General features: G+C 36.7%; 1 protein-coding gene across 4 annotated transcripts in view; it reads right to left on the reverse strand.

Annotated features, from left to right (window-relative positions):
- PDE7A (phosphodiesterase 7A) overlaps positions 1-12,636 on the reverse strand; it is a 258,747-nt gene extending 246,111 nt beyond the window's left edge. For 2 of the 4 annotated variants that reach the window (XM_057307668.1, XM_057307666.1), the window contains exons 1-2: positions 12,541-12,636; positions 11,982-12,089 (exon numbers count right to left, since the gene is read on the reverse strand). The gene's annotated coding sequence lies outside the window, so the exon portion shown is untranslated. Of the gene's footprint in view, positions 1-11,764; positions 11,851-11,981; positions 12,090-12,540 lie in introns of all 4 variants that reach the window. The other 2 variants (XM_057307667.1, XM_057307669.1) reach the window with 2 other exon arrangements.
- Positions 12,637-15,138: the final 2,502 nt, after the last annotated feature.

Consider the following 15,138-nt stretch of genomic DNA (forward strand, 5'->3'; position numbering starts at 1 on the left):
ACACTCAATTTGATGTTCATGTGAAATATAATTACCCACTTTTCTTCCTTTACAACATGTACTCCACAGTCAGGATGACAAGCCAAAAAGTACATAATACACTGCCTGTCATTAATAACAAGTATGCTGTTTTGAAATTATTTCACAATAACACTTATTCAAAATATCCTTTACTTGCTTTTTTGGCTATTATATTACAGCACCTCAACAAGTATTGCCTGTTTCAAATCAAAGAGAGAAATGAGAACTTACTGAATAAATGAGTTGACTAGGTGTAATCATAAATAAGTATTGTAAATTTTAACATGTACAAAGTTTCCATCTCTGCCCATGTCTCTTAAGGAAGTTACACTGGTAGGATAAGGGTCTGTGTGCCAGGATTGTAGAAGATGCGACTCCTCCATCTTTCCCTAAATAAATATCATGCATCCTTCAAGGCTTTTCACAACACCCACATACTGAATAAAGTCTTTCTTCAGTCTCCCAAGCATATCTCATCTCTTCTTCCTCTAAGTCCACAGTGTGTAGTTTGCCTCTCTATAATAACAACAAATCTAGTAAGAGTCAAAATCGTACTGCCTTATCATTGAGAACTTCCAATGTGCTTTGACCACACTAAAGTATATTATTCACCACCTCATTTCTTCTTTTTTATTTTTTATTTATTTTTAAAGATTTTATTTATTTAACAGAGAGAGACAGCGAGAGAGGGAACACAAGCAAGGGGAGTGTGAGAGGGAGAAGCAGGCTTCCCGCCGAGCAGGGAGCCCGATGCGGGCCCAACGCGGGACTCGATGCAGGGCTCGATCCCAGGACCCTGGCCTTATGACCTGAGCCGAAGGCAGACGCTTACTGGCTGAGCCACCCAGGAGCCCCTCATTTCTCCTTTGTAGCACTCCTGCAAAGCATGTATCATTATTTCCACTTTATAGATGAGGAAACAGAAAGAATTTGAATTCAGGATTTAACTCCAAAAATGACAGTCTTAATAACTCTGCTGGAAATATAAGGTTTTTTTTTTTATTTCCTAAAATGTTTGTTATTGGCCCTCTATATAACTTTCTGTTCTTCAGAGAGGAGCCACACAGCAAAGGTAGTCCAGTAGGGATGACCTTACAGGATCTAAACTGAGAAGTCCCTGAGACTTTAGTTACCATGCAGAATAAACTGTATCTGGTAATAACTTTAGCATTGTATTTTTTAGATCTGTGATTCACTTATTATTTTAACCTTCCAAAGCCAAAAATTTTAAAGCACTCAACTCAAACTATTTTTATTGGGCTGGAAATGTTTTATTGCAGTTTGGCTGACATTTTCTTTCACAAATGTCATTAGCACTGCTTAAAAATGAATTATGTTAGGGTGTACAGTACTACCTTTGTTTGAAAAAAAATATTATGATTTTACCAGTACATGAGGTGGGTCTCATGGGAACAAACATTAGCAATATATAGCTTTCTGATTTTCCAGGCACGCTTATACTTCTATTTAGCGTAAGGAGCTTGGCTTGGAAAAAGGCATAGATTTAGATTTCTTTTTCTGGGATTATGTTGAATTCTCATATCCTTTAAAGGACAGTCCACTAAGACTTAATTAAAATCTTGCACATAGGCTGTTCATATCCCTTCCCTATTTTGTAGCTTTAGCTCTGGGAATTGTTGTTATGCTAACACTGGTGTTCAGTGGGTCACTGGAATCAAATTAATGCAAGCATCTGAAAAATCAAGCATCAGTTGCGTTCATTTATCAACATTCTCAAATATAAAAGGTACAAAATGAAGGAAAAGTGATGCTATTTATTATTAACCTTGGAGAATCCTAAATGGATGGACATAGATTGCAAGCATGTTAGTGGAAAAATAAAAATTATTTGTGGAAAAAAAATCGTAATTAAAGAAAATAAAAACCAAAGTAAGGACAAACTACTTCAACAAATTCTTTTCTGAGTCTTTAATAAAAATACTCAAGTCTCAAAATGCATTTCCTAGGTCTCTGAGAATGCCTGTAGACTCTCCCTAGTTTCCTGGCTGAGCACAGGGGTTCTCAAAAGTGTGGTCCCAACCATTTGCTCCATCATCACCTCGGAACTTGTTAAAAATATAAAGTCTTGGGCCTCTCCTAGGCCTCCAGAACCAGAAAGCTGAAGGTGGAGTAAACAACCTGTGTTTTAACAAATCCTCCAGACACTCTGATGTTCTGCTCTGAAGTTTGGGAACCTCTGGCCTATAGCAATTGTTCTCAAACATTTCTGCACAGTAGAATCCCCTGGAGGGTTTGCTTAGCCATGGGTCCCTAATCCAGCCGTTAAGATTCAGTGGCAGTAAACCCAGGGAGTTACATAGGAATCTGCATTATTTATTTATTTTTTTTAAATAAAGCAGGTGGTTCTGATTGAGGTGATCTGTAGTCCACAATTTGAAAAATTCTGGCTTGAAGTGAAATTTAAGTGTTGACAAAAGGAGTATTTTTTTTCCACAAAATTCCCCTCCGCAACTGAGCAAAAACCTTTGAACTCTGACTTCCATCTATAATTTATTTAGTCCGAAGAATGCCGCTTACAGAGATATTCCCTCATTCCCCCACTTTCTGAGGGACCTGAAACCATTGTGGGCTCCATCTCTGAGGCTTTGCCCCCACCTCCCCAGGTGTGGAATGTGTTTTATTACAGAAACTGACACAGAAGAAGTGGTGTAGTCTGTAGTTTTAAAGAAGGTAAAGTATTAAGTATATGTTTAGACAAGATAAAACACAAGTGAGGATCTAATTTTTTTTTCCCCTAAGATAACTGGAAGGAGATCAGTTCAAAAAAAGGGAGCTCAATCCTTACATATCCTGCCATGAGAATACTTTGTTCTAAGAAAGGTGACTTTTAAACTAAGTTTTGGAAATTATTCATTTAATCCATGGACACTACTAAAAATACTAATGAAAGTAGGGACATTGTTGGTTCACTTTATGATTCTTCTAATGAATCTCTGTTTGCTCTATAGGTCTTTCCCCCTTGTGTGATAAGAGGAATATGGTGATGTAAATTTTTGGATAATAAATAAATAAATAAATAAATAAATAAATAAATAAATAAAAGATCTATGCTGTATACTGGTTTCACTACAGAAGCAACACTACAGATATGTATATATGAATATAAATGTTCCATAGCTCCCTCCAATTTTATCTACTATATATATATATATACACACATATATATATATTTCAAATAGCTTTTTTTCTTAATTTAAGAATATATGACCATTCTAAAATATTTAGAAAAGGTAGACGAGTAAGAGAATTGAATCACAAGTAATCTCCCATTCTGAGGTAACCACTGTTGATATTTTGGTACAGAGCTTTCAAATTTCCCCCAAGATGTTTATTTATTAAAAATGATAACTACTTGGGGCACCTAGGTGGCTTAGTCAGTTAGGTGTCTGTCTTCAGCTCAGGTTGTGATCCCAGGGTCCTGGGATCAAGCCCTGCATCGAGCCCCACATCCGAGCCTGCTTCTCCCGCTCCCTCTGCTACCTCCCCTGCTTGTGCTCTGTCTCCCAAATAAGTAAATAAAATATTTTCAAAAATTGGTACCAACTTTTTTGTCCACTAATATCTGTGGGCATTCTTCCATATCATTAGAATGGAAAATCCTGCATTTCCTAAAGCATGATATGTAATGTGCCACAATTCATGTATGAGATTTTTTGGTATTGCATGAATACATTTTAAACATTTTCAGTGATTACATTTTTTTGTGAGTAATTGAAAAATACAGGCTATTGAGCCTGTAATTTTGCAGATACTGTTGCTTCTGCAGATATTGTAACAAGGCTAAGGAAGGGAAACACAGTGATAATCAACCTGAAGAAAAATGTGTGGATTACAGTGTGATCCTCAGTTATGCCCATGAATATCTCAGATGACTTCTTGGAATTGAGTGGTGCTCAACCCTGTCAGGCCCAGTGTTTCCTTTTAATGACAATGTTTTATCTCATGTCAAATTCTGAAATGATAGTCATAGATAGCCTGCCTTTGTATATAACTTAATAAATGTCAATATAATGCCCTACCCTGGATAAAAGGAGAAACTAAAGAAAATAATTCATATAAATGAATACACATTTTAGTAGTTAAATGCTTGAGCTTGATTACGGTGGGAATATAATGGGAGATTTGCTGAGAATATGAAGCTGCCAGTGTAGACAGATAGAGGTGGGTTTCAGGGTGACTTTAGGGCACCATGGCTATTGGGTAGGCTGATTTTTCCAAAATTGTGAACAATGATTGGTGAAGTTGTAAAGAAAATAGAGTATGGTCTTGCCTGATACACAAAGCTGCTGCATTTCTGGAAAAAAAATCAGTGTATATTAAAACTGTGCAAAAATTTTGCATTTACATGTTAGAAAGATTAAGGTCTAGCTTAGGTAATTAAAAATTATGAATAATATTTAGGTCTGGCTTGCTAGTTTTTTGACCAACTTGGATATTCTGTGAGACATAAAGTCACTTGGAATTATCAATCAATTCTTGTTCACATGGGAACATGCCTTGCATTGCAGGCTAACATCTCTGGCCCCTGCCTAACAAAGCCAGGAGTGCTTCCAACCCCTAATGATTGCAACAACCAAAAACACTCACAAATTTCTGAAATGCTTTCTAGGCTGTAGCACAGTTCCTGAGGGCCATTAGTGAAAATCACACAGAGGGCTAGTGTGGATTCTTGTATACTGACTGTCCATGAGACAGCTATGCTCTTTTCTGAAGTACATCAAAGGATCCCTTTTGGAAGTTAAAAATCATTTAGTATGCCAGGTATGTAGAAATATACATAACCACCCTTCAGAATCAGATATGCACTTCATTTCTTTCCTTCACTGAGCCTCTTGTACATTGGTGGTGCAAAAAGATTTCTAATGCAGAAAGATGAAGTTTATGACAGGGTGCTAATTGTGATCCGATTAAATTAGTCACATTTTTTTGCTAGGTAGAGGCACCAAAATCAATGCATTAATAGCATTACTTTGTATTCTTTTTTTAAAATTGAAGAATAATTTACATACAATATTGAATTAGTTTCAAGTGTACAGTATAGTGATTTGGTAGATAAATACATTACGAAATGGTCACAATAGTCTAGTTACCTTCCAACACTATACAAAGTTAACAATATTATTGACTACATTCCCTTTGCTGTACAATAGATCCCTATCTGGAAGACTGAACCTCTTAATTATCCATCCCCTGTCCACCTCCCCACTGGCAACCATCAGCTTGTTCTCTGTGTCTATGATTTTCTGTTTTGTTTGTTCATTTGTTTTCCTTTTTGTATTGTACGTATAAGTGAAATCATACAGTATTTGTCTTTCTCTGTCTGACTTATTTCACTTTGTGTAATACCATCTAGGTCTATCCATGTTATCATGAGTAGAAAGATTTAATTCTTTTTTATGGATGAGTAATATTCATATATATATGAATATAATTATATATATATTATTTATATATGTTAATATTAAAATAAACAAATTTTATATGCAATATAAATACATTAACTATTTCACTCCATGAGCATGGAATGTCTTTCCATTTATTTGTGTTGTCTTTAAGTTTTTTCATCAGTGTCTCACAGTCTTTCATCTTCTTGGTTAAACTTATTCCTAGATATTTTCTTCTTTTTGATGCAACTGCAAATGGGATTGCTTTCTTAATTTTTCTTTTTGATAGTTCATTATTAGTGTATTAGAAATGCAATGTATTTTTATGTATTGATTTCATATCCTGCAACTTTACTAAATTCATTTAGTAAATGAATAGTTTTTTTCATGGAGTCTTTAGGGTTTTCTACATATAGTATCATGTTATTGCAAATAGTTTTCCTTCTTCCTTTCCAATTTGAATGACTTTTCTTTTCCTTGCCAAATCGCTGTGGTTAAGACTTCCAATACTATGTTGAATAAAAGTGGAGGAGTGAGCATCCTTGTCTTGTTCCTGATCTTTGAGGAAAAGCTTTCAGTTTTTCGGCACTGAGTATGATGTTAGCTGTGGGTTTTTCATATATGGCCTTTATTGTGTTAAGGTATGTTCCCCCATACCCACTTTGTTGAGAATTTTTATCATTAATGGATGGTTAGTTTTGTCAAATGCATTTTCTGCTTCTATTGAGATGATCATATGATTTTTATCCTTTGTTTTGTAATGTGGAATATCACACTGATTGATTTGCAGATGTTCAACCATCCTTGCATCACTGGAATAAATCCCACTTGATCACGGTGTATGATCCTTCTAATATATTTTGTGTATCTTTTGTTGAGAATTTTTGCATCTATGTGCATCAGGGATATTGGCTTATAGTTTTCTTATAGTGTCTTTGTCCGGTTTAGGTATCAGGGTAATGCTGGTCTTGTATAATGGGTTTGGAAGCATTCCTTTTTCTTCAATTCTTTGGAATAGTTTGGGAAAGATAGCTATTAACTCTTCTTTAAATATTAGGTAGCTTTCACCAGTGAAGCTGTCTGATCCTGGACTTTTGTTTGTTAGGAGGTTTTTAATAACTGATTCAATTTCATTAAGAGTGACTGGTCTGTTCATATTTTCTATTTCTTCCTGATTCAGTCTCAGAAGATTCTGTTTCCTGTGAATATATCCATTTCCTCTAGGCTGTCCAATTTGTTGGCATATAATTGTTTTAGTAGTCTCTTATGATTTTTCACATATCTATGGTATCAGTTATAAGTTCTCTGCTTGCATTTCTGAATTCATTTATTTGAGTCCTTTCTCTTTTTCTGTTGACGAATTTGGCTAAATGTTCCTCAAATTTTATTTTTCAAAGAACCAGTTTTTAATTTCATTGATCTTATCTATTTTCTTTTCATCTCTATTTCATTTATTTCCACTCTGATCTTTATTATTTCCTTCCTTCTACCAACTTTGGGCTTTGTTTGTTCTTCTTTTTCTAGTTCTTTTTAGGTTTAAGGTTAGATTGTTTATTTGAGACTTTTCTTGTTCTTGAGGTCAGCCTGTATCACTATAAACTTTCCTCTTAGAACTGCTTTTGCATCCCACAGATTTTGGAATGTTGTGTTTTTATTTTCATTAGTCACAGGATTTTTTTTTATTTCCTAATTTCATCATTGATCCATTGTTTTTTTTATAATAATTTTTTATTATGTTATGTTAGTCACCATACAGTATATCCTTAGTTTTTGATGTAATGTTCCATAATTCATTATTTGTGTATAACACCCAGTGCACCATGCAATATGTGCCCTCCTTAATACCCATCACCAGCCTATCCCAAAGACCCATTGATTGTTTAGACTGTTGTTTAGTCTCCATGTTTGTTTTCCCAGTTTTCTTCTTGTAATTGATTTCTAATTTCATACTATTGTGATCAGAAAAGATGCTTGATATGATTTCAATCTTGAATCTAATGAGACTTGTTTTATGGCCTGAAATGTAATCTATACTGAAGAATGTTTCATGTGCACCTGAGCAGAATGTGTATTCTTCTGTCTTCGATGGAATGTTCTGTATATATCTAATAAGTCCACCTAGTCTAATATGTCATTTAAGGTCAATGTTTCTTAATTTCCATCTGGATGATCTATCCATTGATGTAAGTGGAGCGTTAAAGTCCCCTATTATTATTGTATTATTGTCAATTTCTCCCTCTGTGTCTGTTAATATTTGCTTTATATATTTAGCTGCTCCCATGTTAGGTGCATAAATATTTATAATTATTATATCTACTTGTTGTATTGCTCCTTTTGTCTCTTCTTACAGCTTTTGTTTTAAAGTCTATTTTGGGGCACCTGGGTGGCTCAGTCTGTTGGTCGTCCTGCCTTCTGGCTTGGGTCATAATCCCTGGCTCCTGGGATGGAGACCTGCCTCGGCCTCCCTGCTCAGCAGGGAGTCTGCTTCTCCCTTTCCCTTTGCTCCTCCCTCTGCTCCTCCGCCTGCTCGTGCATGCTCTCTCTCCCAAATACATAAATAAAATCTTTAAAAATAATAAAAATAAAGTCTATTTTGTCTGATATACATATTGCTACCCCAGCTTTCTTTTTGTTTCTATTCGCATGGAATACCTTCTTCCATCCCTTCACTTTCAGTCTGTGTGTCTTTAGATCTGAAGTAAGATTGAGTCTCTTGTAGGCATCATATAGATGGGTCATATTTTCTTTTTTTTTAATCCATTCACCCACCCTTTCTTTTGATAGAGCATTTAATCCATTTACATTTAAAATAATTATTGATAGGTATGTATTCATTTCCATTTTGTTAATTGTTTTCTGATTGTTTTGTAGTTCTTTTTTTTGGTGTATGAATATTTAATATTGTCATGTTTTCACCATCAAAACTTATGATCTTGGTCTTTCCTTCTTACCTTTGTAAAAGGCCAAAAGAGAGACATTGGCTATTTTGACAACCTTAAAGCAAGTGCCAGGAATGTCACAGACAGTATGACCTTTGTGACCAAATCCAGCAACCAGAGCCTCATCATTTTCCTCAATAAAATTCAAACAACTATGTTAGGTTTCACAGGCTGTGATTTTTTTTTTTTTTTCCGTTCTTGATCAGCTGGACCTGACATACTCCCTGATGGCAGAATTTGGCTGTTTGGCTTCAATCCCTACTTTTTCCAGCACAATCCCCTTTGCATGGGAAGTTTTGGCTTTTTCTTTTCCAATTAAAGAAGTCCTTTGATTTTTTTTTTTTTTTTTTGAGAGAGAGAGTGGGGGCAGGGAGAGGTAGGAGAGAAGAGAATCTTAAGCAGGCTCCGCATTCAGCATGGAGCCCAACACGGGGCTCCATCTCACAACCCTGAGATCATGACCTGAGCTGAAATCAAGAGTCGGATGCTTGACTGAGGCACCTAGGCACCCCAGTCTTTGATATTTCTTATAATAAAGCCTATTTAGTGGTAATGAACTCCTTTAGCTTTTGCTTAGCTAAGAAGCTTTTTATCTCCCTTTCAATTTTGAATGATAACCTTGCCCAATATTCCTGGTGGTAGGTTTTTACCCTTTCAGCACTTTGAATATATCATGTCACTGCTTTCCAGCCTGCAAAGTTTCCACCTGAAAAATCAGCTGTTAGTTTTACAGCAGTTCCCTATACATAACTAATCGCTCTTCTCTTGCTGCTTTCAAGATTCTCTGTTTGTCTTTAATTTTTGACATTCTAATTACAATGTATCTTGGTGTTCATCTTGTTTGGGACTCTCTGTGATTCCTGGACCTGGATATCTGTTTCCTTTGTCAAGTTAGGGAAGTTTTCAGCTACTATTTCTTCAAATAAGTCTTCTGCCCCTTTCTCTCTCGCTCGCTTCTCTCTGGGACCCCTAAAATATGAATGTTAGCATGCTTGCTGTTGTCCTACAGGTCCCTTTAACTACCTTCATTTTTTTAAAGTTCTTTTTTTCTCTTCTATTTGGGTGATTTCTACTACCCTGTCTTCCAGATTGCAGATCCATTATTCTGTATCACTTAATCTGCTGTTTATTCCCTCTAGTGTATTGTTGATTTCTGTTATTATATCCCATAGGTATGATCGGTACTTTCTTACATTCTGTCTCTTAATTGAAGTTCTCACTGTGTTCATTCAATCTTCTCCTGAGTTCATAAAGTAAATGTCTTTGTGACAATTACTTTGAACTCTATTGGGTTGATTGCATATCTCTGCTTTGTTCAGTTCTTTTCCTGAGGCTTTGTTTTGTTCTTTCATTTGGAACATACTCCTCACTCTCCTCATTTTGCCTAACTCTGTTTCTATATATTAGATAATTCTACATCTCCCAGTCTTAAAGGAGTGGCCTTATGTGGGGATGTCCTGTGGGGGCCCAGAAGTGCAGTCCCCCCGGTCACCAGAACCAGGTGTTCCCGGGGTGTCCTGTGTGTGGGCTGCATGCACCTTCCTGTTGTGGCAGGATCGTGACTGCTACAGGTGTAGTGGTGGGTGGAACTGGCTCAGGGCCTGGCTTTGTTATATCTGTTTTTATGGTTATCTGACACTTAAGGTAATTACACTACACTTTTACTTATGTAATGATTTAAAAAAAAATTACCTTTAAATTCTCTTATTTCAGTAAGGTGTGAGAGAATTTAAAGAAGGTATTAAGTAGATATTAGTGCGGGTGGTGCTATTCCAAAGATAGCACATGAATGATTAAAGTTCTGGAAAACTTCACCTACGACATTATTTGCATGAGTTAAACATAATCCATTTTACCACTTTTCTAATATGGAACTGCTAATTTGTTTTCTATTATGAACAATGCTTCAAAGAATGAACCTCTTAGAGCTAAATATTATTCATATCCATGATAATTCCCTTAGGAGAATTCACAGACGTGGAATTGTCAGGTGGAAGGGCAATGATTATATTATTTTAAAGTTTGAAATTAGTGTTCACTAACCATTTCTCTAAGTTTTTATTGAGACATGTAGGAGGTTAGTAAAGCAGTGTTTATGACCCAGAGGAATATTTTCTTCTTTGTTAATCAAAAGGTTGCCTAATGCAATTGCCTTCAAGTGTGTTCCAGGACCACATGACAATTCCTTCCACCATAGGGAAGCTTGTGGTAGGGAAAATGCTTGGTTGGAAGATCTGGTTTGTAGCTGATGTTACCCTTTCCACTTAATTAGCTTTGCGATATTGTGCAAGTCACAACCTCTCTAAGTTATAATTTTCTTACTCATAAAATTGTACTAAAAATAATACGCTGTTTACCTCACTGAGCTGTGAAGATTAAATGAAATGATATATGTGAAAATGGCTTGTAAATGCTAAAACATGATGTAAAATGTTAGTTGTTAGTGTTATAAAAGTGTAATATATGTTCCCCTCTTGAGAGATTTTGCAAGTACAAGTCTCTGGCTTCACAGATACAAGTCATCTCATGCAATGCAGATAATTTTTTAATGTCATATGGGGACAGTATCTAGAAAAAGTGAACGGTATGAAAGAGAGTTAAATTCCAGTGAAAATCTATTTCTTTACTGATGATTCTTTCCCATTCTCTCCTTGGCAAACACTAGAACTTAGTATGGCATTGCAGCCAACACTAATCCTGGGTTGGGCATTCTTCCTTATCATTAAATCTCAGTGAAGACATCAGTTACTCAGAAGTCCCATTACTTGTTAATCTAGAATTGGTCTGGTGGCTCAGAATTTCTGAGTTTGGGCCAGTTAGCTATTTCTGCTACCAGTAGATTGTCAGAAAAACTAATGATCTTCCCCGAGACTCTGTTCTCTTCCCATGATGCATATTATCTGAATGGTTTCTTGTCATGGGTGGGTGGATTCAGGTAAAAATCATCCAATGAGCTGTCTATCAGAGAACAATGATGTTGACAAAATCCAGAGAGTAGAGCCCAGCATGTGTGCAGTGTGTTCAGAAGGGCAGGGGGCTAATACTGAGGGCACCTGGGTTTAGATTTAGCTCTGCCACTTAACTACCTGGAATCTGAATTTCTTCATCTGTAAAATAAGGGAGTTAGATTAAAATTAGTCACTAGGTCTCCAAGGTCTCTGCTCATAGTAAGATTCTATGATTCTAAGGCTCAGTTAAGAAATAAAGGGATTAACCTTCCCAACCTCCCACCATGGTCAAGAAAGAAAATGCTGTAGCCAGAGGGTCTCAGATGGGCCTTTGGGAGTAGCAAGGATTCTACTTTGTGACATCATAATATCCAGTCCAGGCTCAGCCGTGGCTACTGAACAGAAGGTAACGGGAGGTTCAGCTATTGACGTATTAGAGGTGGGACACTACCTGACAGAGCTAGAAGGAATCAGCCAGCCATGCCTCCAGTTCAGGTATGTAACAACTGGTAAGCTTAGAACAGAAATTGCTGGTATCTAAAACAACAGGAGGAGAAGACCATAGATGAGTGTATCTTCAGGCTTAGGAATAATAGTATAAGCACAGAGACTATGCACTAAATACTTTATAATAAAGTGATCAGAAAAAAGGCCAAAGGTTGTCTCACCAGAAAGAGAGTTGAGGTACATCCTCCCATCTGCCAGACTTCTTTATTGTCATGAAGCCAGATGAGGACATTTCCAAGACAGTTAGCCCCTCCCTGTTCTCTCCCCAACTACAGCAAAAATGCAAAAGAAACAGTTGCCTTAAGAAGTCAGTGTAAAATTACTTTGTAAAGTAGTTTACATTTATTGCCTGATAATGTTTATTCTTTTGATAGCTTCTCCCCACAATAACAGGGAAAAATAAACTAAACAAAAAATAATTTAACTGAAAGAAGTATTTTAATAGAGGACAATGTAAAAATAGGATTAAAAGTAATAAAAAGAGGAGAAATAAATGTATTATGGGTTAGCAACCAAGATTAATTCTAAAGTCTGGTTTTGAGATTTCAAGGTTTAAAAGGCAAAAGGTCATCATCTTCTATAAACAGTGAAAGAGAAGGGCCTTATGGTTGAGAAGTAGGTAAAATAGTTCAGCTGGAACCATTTACAGCTCCTCCCCCTCTAAAGAACTCACGCCAGTGAAATCATCGCTGGGGATGCGGACATTTCTGTTTTCTTTACCTTGCCTTGGGGTTTTGGCTTCTAAAGTATTTGTTTCTTCCTGGAGTCTTGGGGCCCTGAGAGGCCCGAGTGACGGGCAAATAGCTGTTCTGTTTACCAGTAGGGCGGAGCATGGGGTGGGTGCCAGGTCCTGACTCATCTCCATTGGCCTCCCTCCGTGTCTCAGCACACTGCGACCCCAGAGCCGAGCACAGGACTGTTCAGGCAGGCACGCTGAGATTTGCCTGCAAGAGCTAAGATTATTGCCACATTCCGTCAGGAGAAGCAGTAGTCTAGTGTTCTGACAGGTAGATTAGTTGCCCACAGGAGACCCCACCAGCAATAGACAAGGAGAGGGGAGACCCAATCTCTAACCACAGGACACAATTTTAACACTCTCTGGTCTCCAATACATCAGGAATAAATATATCTCAGCAGTAAGACCAACACTGTATACACTATAAAAGTAATAATAACCTAAAACATGTCAATAAATCCAGAGGTCCACATAAAAACAAAATGTACTTTTACATTAACTCTAATATATATCCAACTTCCCTCTAGAGAAGCCACTATAATTTTTACAGTTGCATTATGATCCAACCTCTTAGGCCCTTGAAAATTAAAACTTCATCAGTCAGTCCAATTTTTAGAATTCATTCATAGTCAAAGACAACTAAATTGAGGTCTAACCTAAAATAATATCCAAAAAACATAGAATGTCCTAACTTGTCTACACATATTTATTGACTATAATGTTCTCTGACCATTGTGTTAGTCTCATAATACAGAATTTTAGAGCTGGAAGGGAACTAAGAATCATCCATTCCAATGTCCTCATTTCCAGAAGAAGAAACCAGCATAGAGAGGTTGTGTCTTGACTTAGGTCATTAAGTTAGTGAGTGCTAGCTTGGGGACCATAGTTTAAAGCCTCTTATTTTCAGCCTGGTGGCTTCTTCAATACTCCCTGACCCTAGACATGCTGAATGAATTTATTGGTTCATATTTCAGCTATTTTAGAATATCCTAAGAGAGGAAATCCCATTTTACTCCCTTGATGTGGTTATTGGTAAATTCAAGTACTCTATGTAGGTGACACTAATCACCAAAGCTCTCCTAGCCTTTACAACTCCAAATAAAATAAGCTTTGGTCAAGGTCAAGAAAAGGCACCCAAGACCCCGTTGAACAGGCTGAGAGAACAATGAAAATATATCCAGGGAAATCAACACATTACTCTGCCTTCAGGCCTGATTAGAAGTAGCTTGCTGGGGAAAAAAAAAAAAACAAACAAACCAAAAAGGCATTTATACCATCAACAGCATTTTTTGCTTTATAATAAATACACAAAGTTTCTGTGGCCTTGTCCTTTCCAGTTTAGGTAGATCACTTTGTTCATGTATATGTGTGTGCATACTCTGTGATACTATATGTGTACTCGTACGTATGAGTGGACACTTCATCTGGCAGGTGTGGCTATTATACCCTCTGTGGTAACTGGCCTATTCTTATTACCTAATATGTCTCCTTTATGAGCCTCTTCTAACTTACCCTGCAAATTAATATTTTATTTGGAATTACTTTGATAACTTAGGAGTTGCCTTAGATTCATTTGTTTTATGCAGAGCTGTATACGTCTTGCATCTCTAATTAATCTGTAAGTTTGAGCCCAGGCACTCCCTGGATATAGACACTCAGAGCTTTTTCCAATTCAATTCATTGCAAATATATTAATATCTGTCTAAAGTCCCCAAATCTGAAAGAAAATGAAATGAAGAATTGCTAAATATAAATATAGATCTCATTTTCATAGTCATCAGTTCCAGAGGTCTGATGAATATTTTCTAGGTCACTGGATTGTTTTCTAACCAACTGAAAAGTATGTGTCCTATAAGGATCTTCCATATATTTCTAGCCATCCACATAGATTATCTTTAATAAAAGAATTATTAGATGATCACTAATAGAAAAGAACATTCCATCATGGCATAGGGTTTAAACAGGGCTGTGGTAGTATCTCTCAGCTTCCATATTGATTTCAAAGGTTAGGTAATATATTGAGTAATTTCACACATACTATAGCATAAAACTACAGGAGAAAGTTGATTATGAAAAATGGAGGGATAAAAAGAGCTTTAGTTTCAGATTCTTCATTGTGAGTTTTGAATTCTCAAATCTCTCCAGTAAACCGAAACACAGGTATGCCAAACGAACTTCTGAAATGTTTTCCATCAAATTACCCAAAAAGATGCATCCTGATAAGTCTTATTTAACAGCCTTGGGAGGAAAAAAAAAAAAAAGTAAAGAAAGCTACCTCACTAGAGATCAAGACATTTGATTCTTTCTCTTGCTGCCACAACCTGGGGTGCCTTGGCATCTGGCCACACCTGGATCTCTGACATATACAGGACTTTCCTTTATCCCAGCCCAGCCTCCATGCCTATTCTCCTAAGAATTGTGCAATGAGACCTTTGTAACCTGAGGCCTGTGAAGTCTGGAAAGGAATGTGACACAGAGCCAACAGACGTTGCTGCCACCAGGGCAAAGAAGGAGCTTCCTGCTGTTCACCTGGTGCCTGGGGGAATCTCAGAAAGGGAAAGGTATGCTCTAAAAGGAGTGGG

Source organism: Ursus arctos, unplaced genomic scaffold (assembly GCF_023065955.2).
Source record: "Ursus arctos isolate Adak ecotype North America unplaced genomic scaffold, UrsArc2.0 scaffold_6, whole genome shotgun sequence".
NCBI lineage: Eukaryota > Metazoa > Chordata > Mammalia > Carnivora > Ursidae > Ursus > Ursus arctos.